This window comes from Martes martes (assembly GCF_963455335.1).
Source record: "Martes martes genome assembly, chromosome: 7".
NCBI lineage: Eukaryota > Metazoa > Chordata > Mammalia > Carnivora > Mustelidae > Martes > Martes martes.
The window spans coordinates 142411184-142424868 of record NC_137894.1 but is presented as its reverse complement, the minus strand read 5'-3'; positions in this window follow the sequence as shown (position 1 = coordinate 142424868).

Sequence of the window (13685 nt, the reverse complement as noted above, 5' to 3'; positions counted from 1 at the left end):
CCAGCCACGCCACCCCCAGTGTAGAACACCCGTCACTCACTTGGCACTCTGGCCTGGTCACCCTGGGCTCCGAGTCAAGGCCCTTGTCTGGAATGCCGTAGCAAAACCCAAACTGTCCCCAGCCCCTCAGGGCCCTAGCAAATGTGCCCACCAGCCACCAGGAAGGGCCTTTATTTCTGCTTCAGACCTCAGGACAAGGAGGGTGTGATCCAGACCCCGGGCTGCAGATGGGAGCGGGCAGGCGGTGGTCCTGGCCAGGCCCCGGGAGGCAGGAGGTGGTGGCCGTGCTGTCCCCTCTCCAAGCATCAGCCCAGGCACCCTGGGGCCGAGGCCCTTCCAGGTGTCAGCCAGCAGGGTTTGCTGGGTGCCCCCCCTCCCAGCCCTGCGAAGCAGAATCAGGCCATATCCTGCCCCCTTACTGGGGGCCCTGGGCGGCCTGGTCCTTGCAGCTGGCGTGCTCGCGGCTGGCGTCCTCCGGGGCCTTCCCTGGTGCTTCCCTCAGTGAGGAGGCTGCACAAAGAGAAGGGCCTCCGTGTCGCGGGGGCGGCACTGCCGACAGGCTGGCAAGGAAAGGGAGGGGGCAGGCAAGGCCCGGCTCTGGGAGCACGAGCCCTTCCTCCCCTGGGGCCCGAGCGATAAGGTGGCAGATTGAAGGCAAGTCCGGGGTCAATCTGGAGACACTCCCCCCCACCAAGAGCCCAAGTTCCAGTGGTTACCCAAGGGGTGATCCCTGGTGCCACTCTGGACCCTAGATGGAAGCTGACAGAGATTGAGGGGGCTTTGGGGAGAGGCGGGGGTTATGGCCTGGACAGGCCCCTTCTGGGCCTCAGCTGCTGGGGGCTGACATCTGAGAAGTGGGGGAGGGCAGGTAGGGGGGTAGGCGGCCCCAGCTGAGGCCAAATTCATTTCCTCTTCAAGGGGCAGACTTCCCAGGGGACGAGACTTCCCAGGGCACAGCTTGCCCCTCAGTGCCCTCCGCAGAGGCCCCCAGTGGCCAGCCTGCCGTCTCTCCCGTACCTCACAACTGGGCCAAGACCCCTCTCCTGCCCATACATCCTTCTCCTTCTGGAAGCTTCCTTGGCTCTGGCAGCCTCTTGGCCTTTAATCAGGCTCTGGTGGCCAGCATGGGTGCCTGCCACTAGGGCGGCTCGTCTCCCCACCTCCTGGGCACCCAGGCTGGGCCTGCTCAGCACCCATCCCCTCACCTTTTCCAGGCCCTCTGAATGCACACTTGTCCCCCAGGCAGTGAATCAGGTGGGAGAGGAGAGGAGCTGGAATTGATAGGAGCACAGAGTCTTGTGTCCAACAGACCCCGAGTGCGCGCGTCCCACCGCCGGGCCTGGGGCCCACCATGGCAGGAGGGGTCCTCGTGTGCAGGTGGGGGGGGGGGCACTGGACAAAGAGAGGGTCAAGGCCACGAGACTCCCAGGTGCCCCCGCAGAGGCTCAGGCAAGTGGGGGCGATGGTGTGCACAAGCTGGAGTCCCCCCCCCCCCGCCCCCCTCAGGCAGCCCCTCACTCACCAGCCGCGCCCTGGGTCTGGGCTGACCCCCTCAGGGCGCCCTCTGGCGGCCAGCGCAGCTCCCCGCTCTCCACGGAACCAGCCTCGCTGGACTCCACCACAATTGAGGGCAGCCGCGGACCCAGCTGGGGACCCTTCTCCCGGGCACCTGCCGCAGCCTGCAGGGAGGGCGGGCAGCGGTCAGGGGCTCCCCGCTCGCTCCCACACCCCACACCTGCCCTGCACTCTGTTCACTGGGAGCTTCACGTGTGTGCGCGCGCGGCGTGGGTGTGCCAACCCCTCCCCCATCCTACGACGTGGGCGGACCGAGCACTCAGCACCTGGGGCACCAAAGGATCCATCTGCGCTCAGGCCTTAGGCCCATTTCACAGACAGAAGCCTGAGGCCAGAGAGGCCAAGGCCACCTGGCGAGCGAGCCCAGGGCTTCTGTGCGCCCGAGCTGCCTCTTCCATACTGTGCGGCCCCTTCCTGGGGTCTTCCGAGTGGGGCCCTTGGTCTCCTCCCCAGCTCCGAGGAGCTGGGAAGCTGTTACCATGGCAACCAGAGGCTCTCTGGGCTCGCTCTGGGCTCATTGTTCGGTGCCCACAAGAGAGTGCGGGGGCTGCCTCCCCAAGCCCTCCTGGTCCCCTCTGCAGCCCCGCCTCCCATTCAAGGCCTCCAGAGGGAGAGGCCTGCACGGCCAGTGCTCCCCAACGGCCCCCTGGCTGAGGCCACAGCAGCGGATGCCCGCACCGTCCTGCGTCCCTTCCCCCAGGGGCAGGCGTGCCTCGAGGCAAGGCGGGCCCACAGCCGCAGGGTTTGGCTAAGTGGCTCAGAACCACCGCAGCAGAACCATCCGAACCTGTGTGGAAATGCACCTTCCCGGGCTCTTTGGGTGGGGGCAGGAATTGGCATTTTCACCAAGAACCGCGGGTCCCCTCGTGAGGCTGGGACTGCCTTGCAATCGGCAGCACAGGGCCCTGCCTGCCGCGCCACAGCGACGGGACCATCCGGCTCCTCCTGCTGGCATGGCCAGGCCTGCGGGATCCCTCCCCACCGGCCGTTCTTCCCCCTGCCCTCCTCCGCGAAGGCCCGTTGACTCCCAGCCCGGGCGCTCCTCGGCCCAGAGTGTGCCACTGGAATGAGGGAGGTCCCGCCAGCGGCGCTTGGAGGTCTGAGGCTTGGTGTCCATCTGTCCCGCCGGGGAGGCTGGCCCCCGTGTGACTCTGGGCTGGTCCCCTTCTCTAGCCCCACCAGCCGCCAGCAGTGCCAGCAGGGACAGTGTCCCAACTCTAGAACGCAGAACACCAAGACTGAACCCCTCATGTAGGGACTTCACTTTCTGGATGCATCAACACAGCCTCTGAAAACTAGGGGACCAGGGCAGGGGACCGTGGCATTGCCTCACCCACCAGGGAGCAGACCAATTTGGGGAACAATCCCGAAGGTCCTCCAGGTCCAGGAGTGGTGCCGAGGAAGTCAGGGAGGCTCGGCCGCCAGTTACTTTTTGCAGCAGACTTCTGGGGAGGAGGATCTGCCTCGCTCACACGGGTGGGTAAACTGAGGCATGCCTCAAATCACAGGCCAGAGCTTGAGGCCGGCTTTCTCCTGTCCCCCGTGGCTGGCAGACCCCAGGGCCCCAATTGCGTACCTTTCCCGCTGGGCCTCCGGCCTCCTCTGCTGGGCTTAGCTCGGGCATGGCTGGCTGGGGGACAGTCATGTTGTTGCCGCTGTTGAGGTGCGTGAAGACGGGGGTTGTGGGCAGGGGAGAAACAAGGTGTCTGCCAGGGGAAGGATACTGGAGTTCACTCTCCTCCTGTTAGCTTCCGACCGCTCTAGCCTGCACCCACCCCACCCTGGCCCACTGCCCCTGCTTCAGCTGAACTCCCTGCGCCACTGCTCCCTGCCCAAGCCCACCATCAGAGGGGACCCTGGACGGGCACCACGCCGCGTGCTCAGTGTTGCAGGGGGCAGGAGTGGAGCAGAAGCTCACTAAGCCTTGAGACCCATGAAGGTTTCTTTGAAGAGGGCCCGCTGGTCTGAGGCCTGATGGCGGAGCAGGAGGCTGCCGGGCCAGTGGGGAGGAGAGAGGATGTTCTGAGACAGGGAACAGCTAGGCGAGGACACAGAGGTCAGGGGACCCAAACAGGCTTCTGAGCCAGGAGGCTGGGAGCCCCTGGAGTCAGGTTCAAGTCAGCCAGAGGCAAAGGTGGCCAGGTCCTCTCCAAGAGTGGACACCCCTCACTCACTCTGGGCCGGGCCCTCGATACCCACAGCCAAAGGGAAACCAGCATTCTGTTTGCACTTGGCCAAGCCCACTTGGGCCAGCGCAAGGGCAAGGGAGCCCAGCCAGGGACAGCCCAGCAAGGGCTCTGGGAAGAGAAGCCTTGGTGGCCTCCTAGGCACCAGCCTCCAACCCTCCACCTGTACTTGGCCAGAGGCAGAAGTGGGGGGTGGGGTCTGGCTGGGAGGCCGCAGGGGCCGTGCGCAAGGGGCAGGAGGGCTGGGAGAGGCCTGGGCAGAGGGACCGCAGCAAGCTGGGGGATGAGTGCCTGTGAAGCTGGTCGTGGGGGAGGTGGTCCTGTGGGCACCCAGCAAAGGGGGAGGGTTGCTATTCTGGGATATGAGCTTTCTTTCACCGAACGCCCAGCTCAGTTAGGTTCGGGTCCCACTGAGACCCAGGGAAGGCTGGGAGGGGGCCATGTGCCTCCACCCAGTCCCAGAGCAGGAGAGAGCCAGGCCCTACCCTCCCTCTCTGAGCTGATGCTCCCCCATCAGTCCTTCCAGATGTGCCCCTTCTGGAATCCCATCCCAGAACTCAGAACCTCAGCTAGAGCCCAGGGCAGCCAGGACAGAGACCAAGAGACTGGACTCCGAGATCCACACAGATTCGAGAAAAACCCCAGAGGGACGGCAGACAAACCAGCTAGCCACAGAGATAAGGCAGAGGTGATAGGACTGCGGAGGGAGGGAAACAGAGCCAGAGGGACCATACAGATAGAGGGAGAGAGGGAGACAGAGGGAGGGAGAGAGACGGAGAGACAGAGGGATTGAGAAAGAGATGAGAAAGACAAATGACAGAACTGTCACCTTGGGCCCCGCCAGGGGCCAGGCAGCCGGCCGGCAAGTCTCTAAGGGCTGCCTCCCCGCTGTCCCGCGCCGCCAGGGCCAGCGGCAGCGGCAGCATTCGCCCATCAAGGACCCCCGCCACCCGCCACCCCCCGCGCCCGCACCTCCGCCGGCGCCCAGGTGCGGGCCCCAGTGCGCAGCCCCCAGGAGCGCTGCGCTCGCCCAGAGCCCGGCGTCCAGCAGCCGGGAGCCGAGCGCGGCCCCCACTGCCTCCTCTCTCCCGAGGGAGCGCCGACTCGGAACCCCCAAACTCCTCCCCCCGCCTTCCTCCCCGCCCAGCCCCGTGGAGCCGGGGCGCACCGGGGGCGAGGGCTGGGACGAGTGTGGGGAGGGGCCGCCCCCTGCGCCTCGCTCCTACTCACCCTCCCGCGCTGGATGTTCGCGCCGAGTCGCGCCGAGTCGCAGCCTGGGTTCGCGCTCCCCGGCGGCCGCCCGCCTTCGCCGGTGCTCCCCGCCCACACGCGCGCGCCGGCCCCCCGCGACACTCCGGCCGCGGGGCGCTTCCGCGCTCCCAGCCGCCGCTCCCCGGTAGCCCGCCCCGGGCGCGTCCTCGCCTCGACGAAACCGCAGCCCCCAGCACCGGATCCCCGTCACTTGAGACCGCAAGCGTCAGGTTCGAGGTTCAGGACCCGCGGGCGGCGGGGGACTGGGGTGGTCCGAGTTGGTGCGGCCAGAGACAGGGAAAGAAGACAGCGTCGAGTTTGAAGGGTGAAGCGGAGGGAAGCAAGTGGCATGGCCGCTGGGGGGGGGGGTGACCGCCCTGCTTCCCGCTCCTCTTCGCCCCCAATCCCATTCCCAAAAAGAAACACAAAAGTCCTGAGACAGCCTGGTGGACAGACCTGACAGCGGAGGGCGAGGTGCGTAGCCTCTGATCCACAAAATTCCCGCCCTTCCGCCATCCAACCTCTAACACCCACCATCCTCATCTAACATTCAGCTTCTGGCCAACATCCATAGTCCACCTTCAGCCTCCACTCAGCCAACCGTCATCCACTAAGCACCACCTCACTTATCTTCTACCAACCAACCACCATCCAGCCACCATCCCACATTCGTTAACCCTCCAATCCCAACCACCTCCCATGATTCAACCAGTATTCAGATCGGCTGCACATCTGTCTATTCGTCAACCACACCTACTACCTACCGAGCATCCATACACCATGAAAATACCTATCAGTCCAACATTAATTCACCATGTGTCCACCCACCACCTACCCACCCATCATTCACTGTCTAACAGCTTTCCGTCAGTATTTAACAACTATTCATCTACCCTCCATTTATCCATCCACCATAGGCCCGGTTGTCATTAATCAATCTATCATCTCTCTACTACCCATTTATCTGGATTTATCCACTACCCCTCCACTCGACTCCATTAGTCCAATCAGCCGCAATTCGTCCCATCTACAATTCAGTTACCAATCACCATCACTCCTCCATTCGTATTTCTACGAACTACAACCCATCATCCATCCACTCACTAACCATCTACCATCCACCCAACTCTTATCCCTATTCACCACATATCTAGCCACTCATTGTCCACCTCACAATATCCTCTATCCATCAACCAGCCATAATTCACTATTCATTCAAAACCCATTAAGGTATCTACTATCTATCTACATTCATCCATTCTAGAATAATTTATTGAGTGTGTTCTGTGTGCCAACTATTGTTCTAGGTGCTGGAGACAGAGTGGAGAGAACAGTGATCATTCATCCACCATAATCCATCCAGCATTACGATCCATCCATGATCCCTCCACTTACCATCCGTGCATCAACTCCCACCCATTGTTCACTGTCCATTCAATACCCATCATCATTCATTGTCCATTCACTATCCACTTGCCATGAATGCATCTTCCTCTGTGCACTGAACCATGCATTCGCCATCCACCACTCATCACCCACCATCCATCCACCATCTCTCCACCACCTTCTCCTTCGCCTTTCCACTTTGCATGCTTCCATTTTCCATGATGGAGCCGTCTGTCATTTAATTATCATCCATTCATCACCTAATCATCCATTCAGAATCACCCACTCATTATCTGTTCATCACCAACTTTCCATCTACACTCCCACAGCACACAAACCACTATCCGCTGTTCATTTGCCGTCTGTTCCTCCATTCATGCACCATTCAGCCCCATCACCCACGATCCATCCCTCAGTCACACATACTCACATTTATCTGTCATTTACCCATCATTCTCTATGAAAAGATCCATCACAATCACCCACTTACTATTTACCCACCACCCACCCATGCTGCACGATTCATCCACCCCCCAAGCATCCACTATCCACCACCTATTACCTGCAATTCATCCTCTGTCTGCAGATTCTGTCAGGTCCGTAAGTCTGTCAATTGAGTGTCCACATCATCCACTCTCCATCTACCAATCCAGTCTGGTTATCTGCCCATCACTTAACCAATTACCTCTTACACCAATGCATCTGCCATTCACCATCTTCCATCTATCCACCATCCAGCACCTCCCCCGACCATGCTTCCAATGCCTATCCAACCATCATTTATACACCCATCCGCATCACACACACACCTTTTACCACTGCATACACTTTCATCCCTTAATTCACCTCTCCATCCAGTCATTCATCCCCTACCAACCATGCATTCATCTAGTATCTCACCCATCCATCATTCTGCCCTGCATTCATCCATTGCCCCATATCCTTATGCTACCCATACACATAAACAACAGTTAACCTTCCTGACTTCTCTCTACCACCCATCTCCATCGTTCATTCACTCACCCAGCCATCTTCTCACCATTCTTTCACCCATTCACTCATAAACTAAACATTCAATAATAAATATTAATATTTTTAAGAGTTTACTTATTTATTTGAGAGAAAGCAGAAGCAGAACGGGAGGGAGAGGCAGAGGGAGAAGCAGACTCCCCACTGAGCTGGAAGCCCGATGGGGGGCCCGATCCCAGGACCCTGGGATCATGACCTAAGCCCAAGGCAGAGGCTTAACTGACAGAGCCGCTCAGGTGCCCCAATAAATATTAATATTAGGGGCGCCTGGGTGGCTCAGTGGGTTGAGCCTCTGCCTTCGGCTCAGGTCATGTTCTCAGGGTCCTGGGATCGAGCCCCGCATCAGGCTCTCTGCTCAGTACGGAGCCTGCTCCCCCCCACCCCGCCTGCTGCTCTGCCTACTTGTAATCTCTCTCTCCTTCAAATAAATAAAATCTTTTAAAAAACATAAATATTAGGGATGCCTGGGTGGCTCAGTTAGTTAAGAGGCTGCCTTCACTTAGGTCGTGATCCCAGGGTCCTGGGATCAAGCCCCACATCCGGCTCCTGGCTCAGCAGGGAGCCTGCTTTCCACTCCCACTCTGCCTGCTGCTCTCCCTGATTGTACTCTTCCTCTCTGTTAAATGAATAAATAAAATCTTTAAAAAAGCCATAAATATTAAACATGTATTACTCAGTGTAGTGCTGGGTTCTAGGACCATCGAGATGAATAAGATCCCATCCAAATTCATGGTCTGATGAATTCATACTCTGATGATCCAAAAAGAAGAGACAGGTCAGAGAAGGGTCACTGTGAAAATGTAAGTTGCGTTTAAACCTTGGTGCCTCCGTCTTCTGGGCATAGGCCCATCAGACCTCTGTGCACGAGTTTCCCAGGAGAAGGACCAGGAGGGGACATCGCAGCAGAATTGGCAGAGGCCTGATCCGGCCACGGAGACTGCAGTTTGGGGGACCCGATGATGTGGGCGTAAAGAGGACTAAGACCGGAAAAAGAGGTCGGCAGAGGTCAGGCAAGGCTAGGAACCCCCGGCTGAGGGTTGGGTCCCTGATGACGACGGGAGCTCTGGGAGGGTTCGAGGCAGGGAAGTACCCTGTCAGCTAAGTTCTAAGCAAGTTACAAAGTACTTCTCCACTGAAGAGCGCCTGAACCGGGGGCCAGAAGCGCAGGGGCCTGCCGTAGAGTCACCGTCTACAGCAGCGCGGTGCTGTGGCTGCAAGCGGTGCCGCCCCTCCGCCCCGACACCCTTGAGTCAAGAACGCTCCCATCTACACCACCCAACCCCCCAAAGGCCACTTTCCGCGTGGGGCAGAAATTGCTCTTCCTACGTGTTAATGCGGGCGCTGGCTGTCACCTAGGGTGTTGGTTATCAGCCAAGGTGTTAGCGCACAAGGGCCTCGCGGCTCCTGGGGATTGCCGCTAACAGGCTTCTCCGGGCGGGCTCAAGGCCCTTGAGGCAAAGGCCGTGGTGGGGGGCAGCAGGCTGGGGACAGGGCGGGAGGCCCATGTCGGACCCGCAGTGTCAGTCTTGAGGCCTATCTTCTCCTCCAGCCTCCAATGGTCCTTCTCCCCACTCCCGCCTGGCCTCCACCACGGACCCTGCCCCACGGGAGACGGGCAGATCTGGAGGCGAGGGAAGCTTTGTATCCTGGCCACGTCCAGCCTCTGCAGCGCGGCCTCGGTTGGTGCTGCCCCTTTCGGGACCTGTAGTCCCTCCCCGCGCCGTAGGAGGAGAGAGCGGACTAGGTGAAGAGTGAGGACCAACCATCTCTCATGGTCCCGCGCTGATGGCCGCGGCGAGACTGGAACTGTCCCTTTAGCCACCCCCTTACCACACACGCCCTCCCAAGCCCGAGTGGGGGTGAGGGCAGCTGCCGGGGCTGGAGGTACCCAGGGTGGGCGGAATCCTCGTTCTGGTCCAGGAAGGTTTGCTCTGTGCGCCCTCTTGCGGCCATTCCCGGGTAAAACGCCCCGGACTCCGGCCCGGCTGACCCTCGGTGAGAGGCAGGTCCAGGACTGAGCTGAGCCTCTGTGCCCTTGGTCCTAAGGGTCCTAACTAAATTACCCCAGGCGAGGAGCGCACCGGCTAAGGGATGAATGGACAGATGGTTGAGGAAAGGTCTGGCTGGAGAAAACCGCCAGCCGTCTCTACTACTGACCGTCTCTTCTCAATAAAACGTCCCCCCGTCCGGCACCAACACTAAATGTTCAGTCTTCCTTCAGGATGTTTCTCTCTAATGCAAATACTCAGACTTCAGAGTTTTTTTTTTTTTTTTTTTTAAAGATTTTATTTATTTATCTGATGGTGCAGGGAGAACAAGCAGGGGGAGTGGGAGAGGGAAAAGCAGGCTTCCCACTGAGCAGGGAGCCCGATGCGGGGCTCGATACCAAGAGCCTGGGGTCGTGACCTGAGCCGAAGGCAGATGCTTAACGACTGAGCCACCCAGGTACCCCAGATTTCAGGGTTTTTAAAATGCCACGATAAGAGAATCACACCAACAGAGGCAGTCCCAGGGAGCGAGGGGGAGCAGGTGGGTGGGCACAGTGCAAAGCACCCTTCCCAGGGTCTATGGGACCCAGGAGGCCCCACCGTTGCCATCAGCCACCACCACAGGCCTTTGGTGTGCCCTTGGACAAGGGTGGGGTGGCGATCCCCAGGGGTGGGAGAAATCTGTCCTCTCTGGGAGGCTGGAGTAGGTATAGGAGAAGGACCCGGGCCTGTCCTCCAGATCTGAACCGCCCTCCCTTGACCAGTACTGTGCAGGACTGACATGGGGGCATATGAGGGAGTCGGGGTGAATGAGGCAGGATGTCACAAGGGACGCCAGGCCCATCGCTTCGGGGCTCCAGGGGTCTGGGCTGGGCATTCCTGGCAGGCCACGAGGCTTCATTCCCGCACCCTTCCCAGCCTGGGAGACAGACCACTGAGTGTTCAGGGACCTCCGCAATGGTGGGCAAGGGGGCAGCCATGCACGGACTGAGAGCCTGGGGACGCCCATCCCTATGCCCCATTCCCCACGTCCCACTCCTCATGACTGAGGAAAAGACAGCCTACGGATGGTCCCCTTGGGGGCCTTGCTCCCCTCGGACGGGCGCTGCCAGATGCCCTGCTCTCTGCTCAGACCAGGTGGCTCAGAGTCTGTCTCCTGGTCTCAGTTTCTCCAAGCCTCACGCCGTCCCTTCCTCCCTGTGGGGGTGGGCGCAGATCCCAGGTCGCGGGAGCCTGAGGGGATCAGGTTGATGTTCCTTCCCCACTTAGCACCTCAGCCCGCAGCCTCTACCCCTGGCACATGGGACAAACTGGGGCTCCGAAGAGTGGGTCGGCGGGAGAATGGGAGGCAAAGCTGTCCCCCAAAGCAGGCCCCCTGCGCACTGGTGGAGGGAGGGGTTTGTTCCCCATTCCACAGGCTAGGGTGCCCACTGGTCCCCACGCAGGGAGCTCCGCTCACAGGCAAAAGGAGCAGGGGGGCTCGGGTTCAGCCCCACCGGGTCCGGGGACTCCGCGGACCCATCAAGGTCTGTAGCGGTGGCCTGAGAGGAGGCCCGATTTCCGGCCTGAAGGACAGGTGACCTTGGAGAGAGGCAGCCCAAGTGTGGGGACTAGGGCTAGGGCAGGTGAGGGCGGGGCTGCTGGTGGGACTTGAGGCTGGTCCCAGGGCAGAGTTGACCCAGACAGGAGGGAAGGAAGAAAGCTGTCCAAGGTTGTGCTGCCCACAAAGGCCACTAGGGCGGATGTCATGCCGCCTGCAACCAGTGTCCTGCCAGCAGAGCGCTGGCCCCAGGCAAGGGAACAGAGAGGCTGAGAAACCTGCCCAGGGCCGCAGAGCTAAGCACAAGGCAAGGCTGGGATTGGCAGGGGGCAGACCAGACCTGCAGCTGACCCTCGTGCTGGGCTGGTGCTCTGGGGTACCGGGCCGTGAGGAGGTAGGGAGGCACACCTCTCGAGGTGCCTGCACTTAACAGGGGCCACTCCCCAGCTGGGACGCGGCCTATCCGGTCGGCCCTCCAGCGTCACCACAGCCCTGGGGACAGCTACTGGCTGCAGACGCGGAGGGGTAAGCGGCTTGCCCCAGGGCTCCCTGCACAGAGCTGAGCGGGGACTCTGGGTTCCGGTCCCCTCCTGCTTCCAAGACCAGGGGCTTCGGGCGAGCCCTGGAGCTGCGGCTCTCCCCCTGCCCCGGGACGGGACGTGGAGTCTCTGCGGACCGCCGGGGGCTGGGGGGGCTGTGTAAGCCCTTGGACGGCTCAGACACTGCCCACTCCCCGGCGGCCTCCCGGTGACTGCGGTCTCAGGGCGGCAGCTGGGCTCTGCCAGCCCCACGGGAACCCTCTGCGCACCGGGGGACAGGCCGGAGCCAAACGGCGCGGGTGGGGGCGGCGGGTGGGGGGAGGACAACCCTTTCCCATCCCCGCCTGCGGGGTTCAAGGTCTGGAGGCCGAGCTGGCTGAGAGGTGGGACCCGGCACCCCATCCTGCCGGCCCCCGCGCGGGGAGCATCGGAGGAGGGCGCACCCCGCGCGCGGCGCCCCCGGACCCGGCCCCGCATCCCCCCGCCCCCGCGGCGGGTCCTCCGGCGGCGCGAGCCCCCGTTTCCTCCCGCGTCCGACAGCTGCCGTCCCCGGGCTCGCCTCGTGAGTGGGAGCAGAGGCCCCCGACCCTGCGCCCCGGGGCTGCGCTCTGCGCGGCGGGCAAGGCCACGGGCCCTGCGGGGAGACCCGCGCCGGGGGTCTCGGAGGCCGACTTAGCCGGCGGGTCCTCTGAGCGCGGCGAGGGGCGTGGGGCGGGTGAGAGCTGCGGGACAGCGAGCCTGGGGCAGTGAAGGGCTTGGGAGGCGCCGTTCCGCCCCCCGCGGCCTCACCCCGCAGTCCGCGCCAGCCTCGCGCCCAGGCCCCGGGTAAGGGCCAGTTTGCTAATGGGTTTGGTTCTTTCCCCAGACTCAGGTGAGGCAGGAGACCGGCCACGGGGGGGTCCAAAGTAGGTGTCCCCCTGAAGGTGACCGCACCCTGGGCTCCCAGCCTCTGTTGGGGGGGGTGGTAGGTGCCCACCATGGCTCAGAGCAGACGCCCGGGACAGAAACCGAATCGGTCCAGAGCCCCTGGGCTGGTTCTCAGTCTTGAGCATGGGGCGGAATTCCAGGGAGGGCCCGTCCCCCTGGTTCCCGGTCAGTGAGTCTGACCTGCATTTTTAACAACAGTGCGGCTAGTTGGGTCCGGGGACCACACTTGGAGAACCACAAGGTGGAAGGGGTGGCCAGAAGGACAGGACTGTCCTCAGTATGACCCTCCCAGGCCTCCACAGTCCCCATTCCAAGGCAGGACCTGTCAGCCTTGCAGACTGGGGACATCTCTGTGCTCAGGGCCCACGCTCAGGCCTCCGCTGCCCCCAAAGACTTAGAGGAAGACCTGACTTCACTGGGTGCCCCTGGGTAGGTCTCCTGGCCACTCAGAGCCTCAGTTTCCACCCATGCTACTGGGAGGAGAACAAGGCTGAGCGCAGATAAGCAAGAGGCTGCATGAAATGCTTGATGGATACAAGTCTTCAGGGTGATTCTTTTTGCCCAGGAAGGGACCCCAGCCTAGCCTAGAAGGAGGCCCTGCTACTGTGGGGAAGGGCAGCTCCGCATGGTGGTCCGGGGCGCCTGAGCCCAGAAGCAGGCTCTGCTCTCTGCTGGGATCCCCTTCAGGGTCAGGAGCCTCGGTTTGCTCTTCTGAGACAGGGTCGTTCCTGTCCCTGCCTCCCCAGTCCTCAGTGGGTTGGTCTGCAAAGCACCGTGCGCAGAACACTTTGACGGTTTTCAGGTTTTGCTGCAAAGCCTTGCTGTCCTCCCCATAGCTGCCCCCAACACACATGCACTCTGGATGCCTCCTCCCCGACTCCTTGGTCCCGCCTGCACACGTGCTCCTTCCAGGCAGCGCGTGGTTCCCTCCCCACTGCTGTATGTTCTGGAGCAGAAATCCTAGATCAGAGGGCCCCACTTCTGGAGTGGGGGAGCCATGGAAGGCTTCTGAGCAGGAGAGATGTGGTCAGAGCCAGCCTTTGGGAAGGTGCTCGGGGGCGACTGCCAGGCAGGGGCCAGCGGGGCGGGAGGAGGCGGCGTGGGCGGGAGGAGGCGGCGCGGGCTGTTTCGATCCCCACCTCGTCTCACCTTCCAGCATCGTCACCCTCAGCAGCTACTCTCTGTAAGTAAACACAGCGGGACTCCTGCGTAGAAGGTGCCCAGTGGGACTGCAGGCTCTGGCCGTGACCTCTGATGTTTTGCA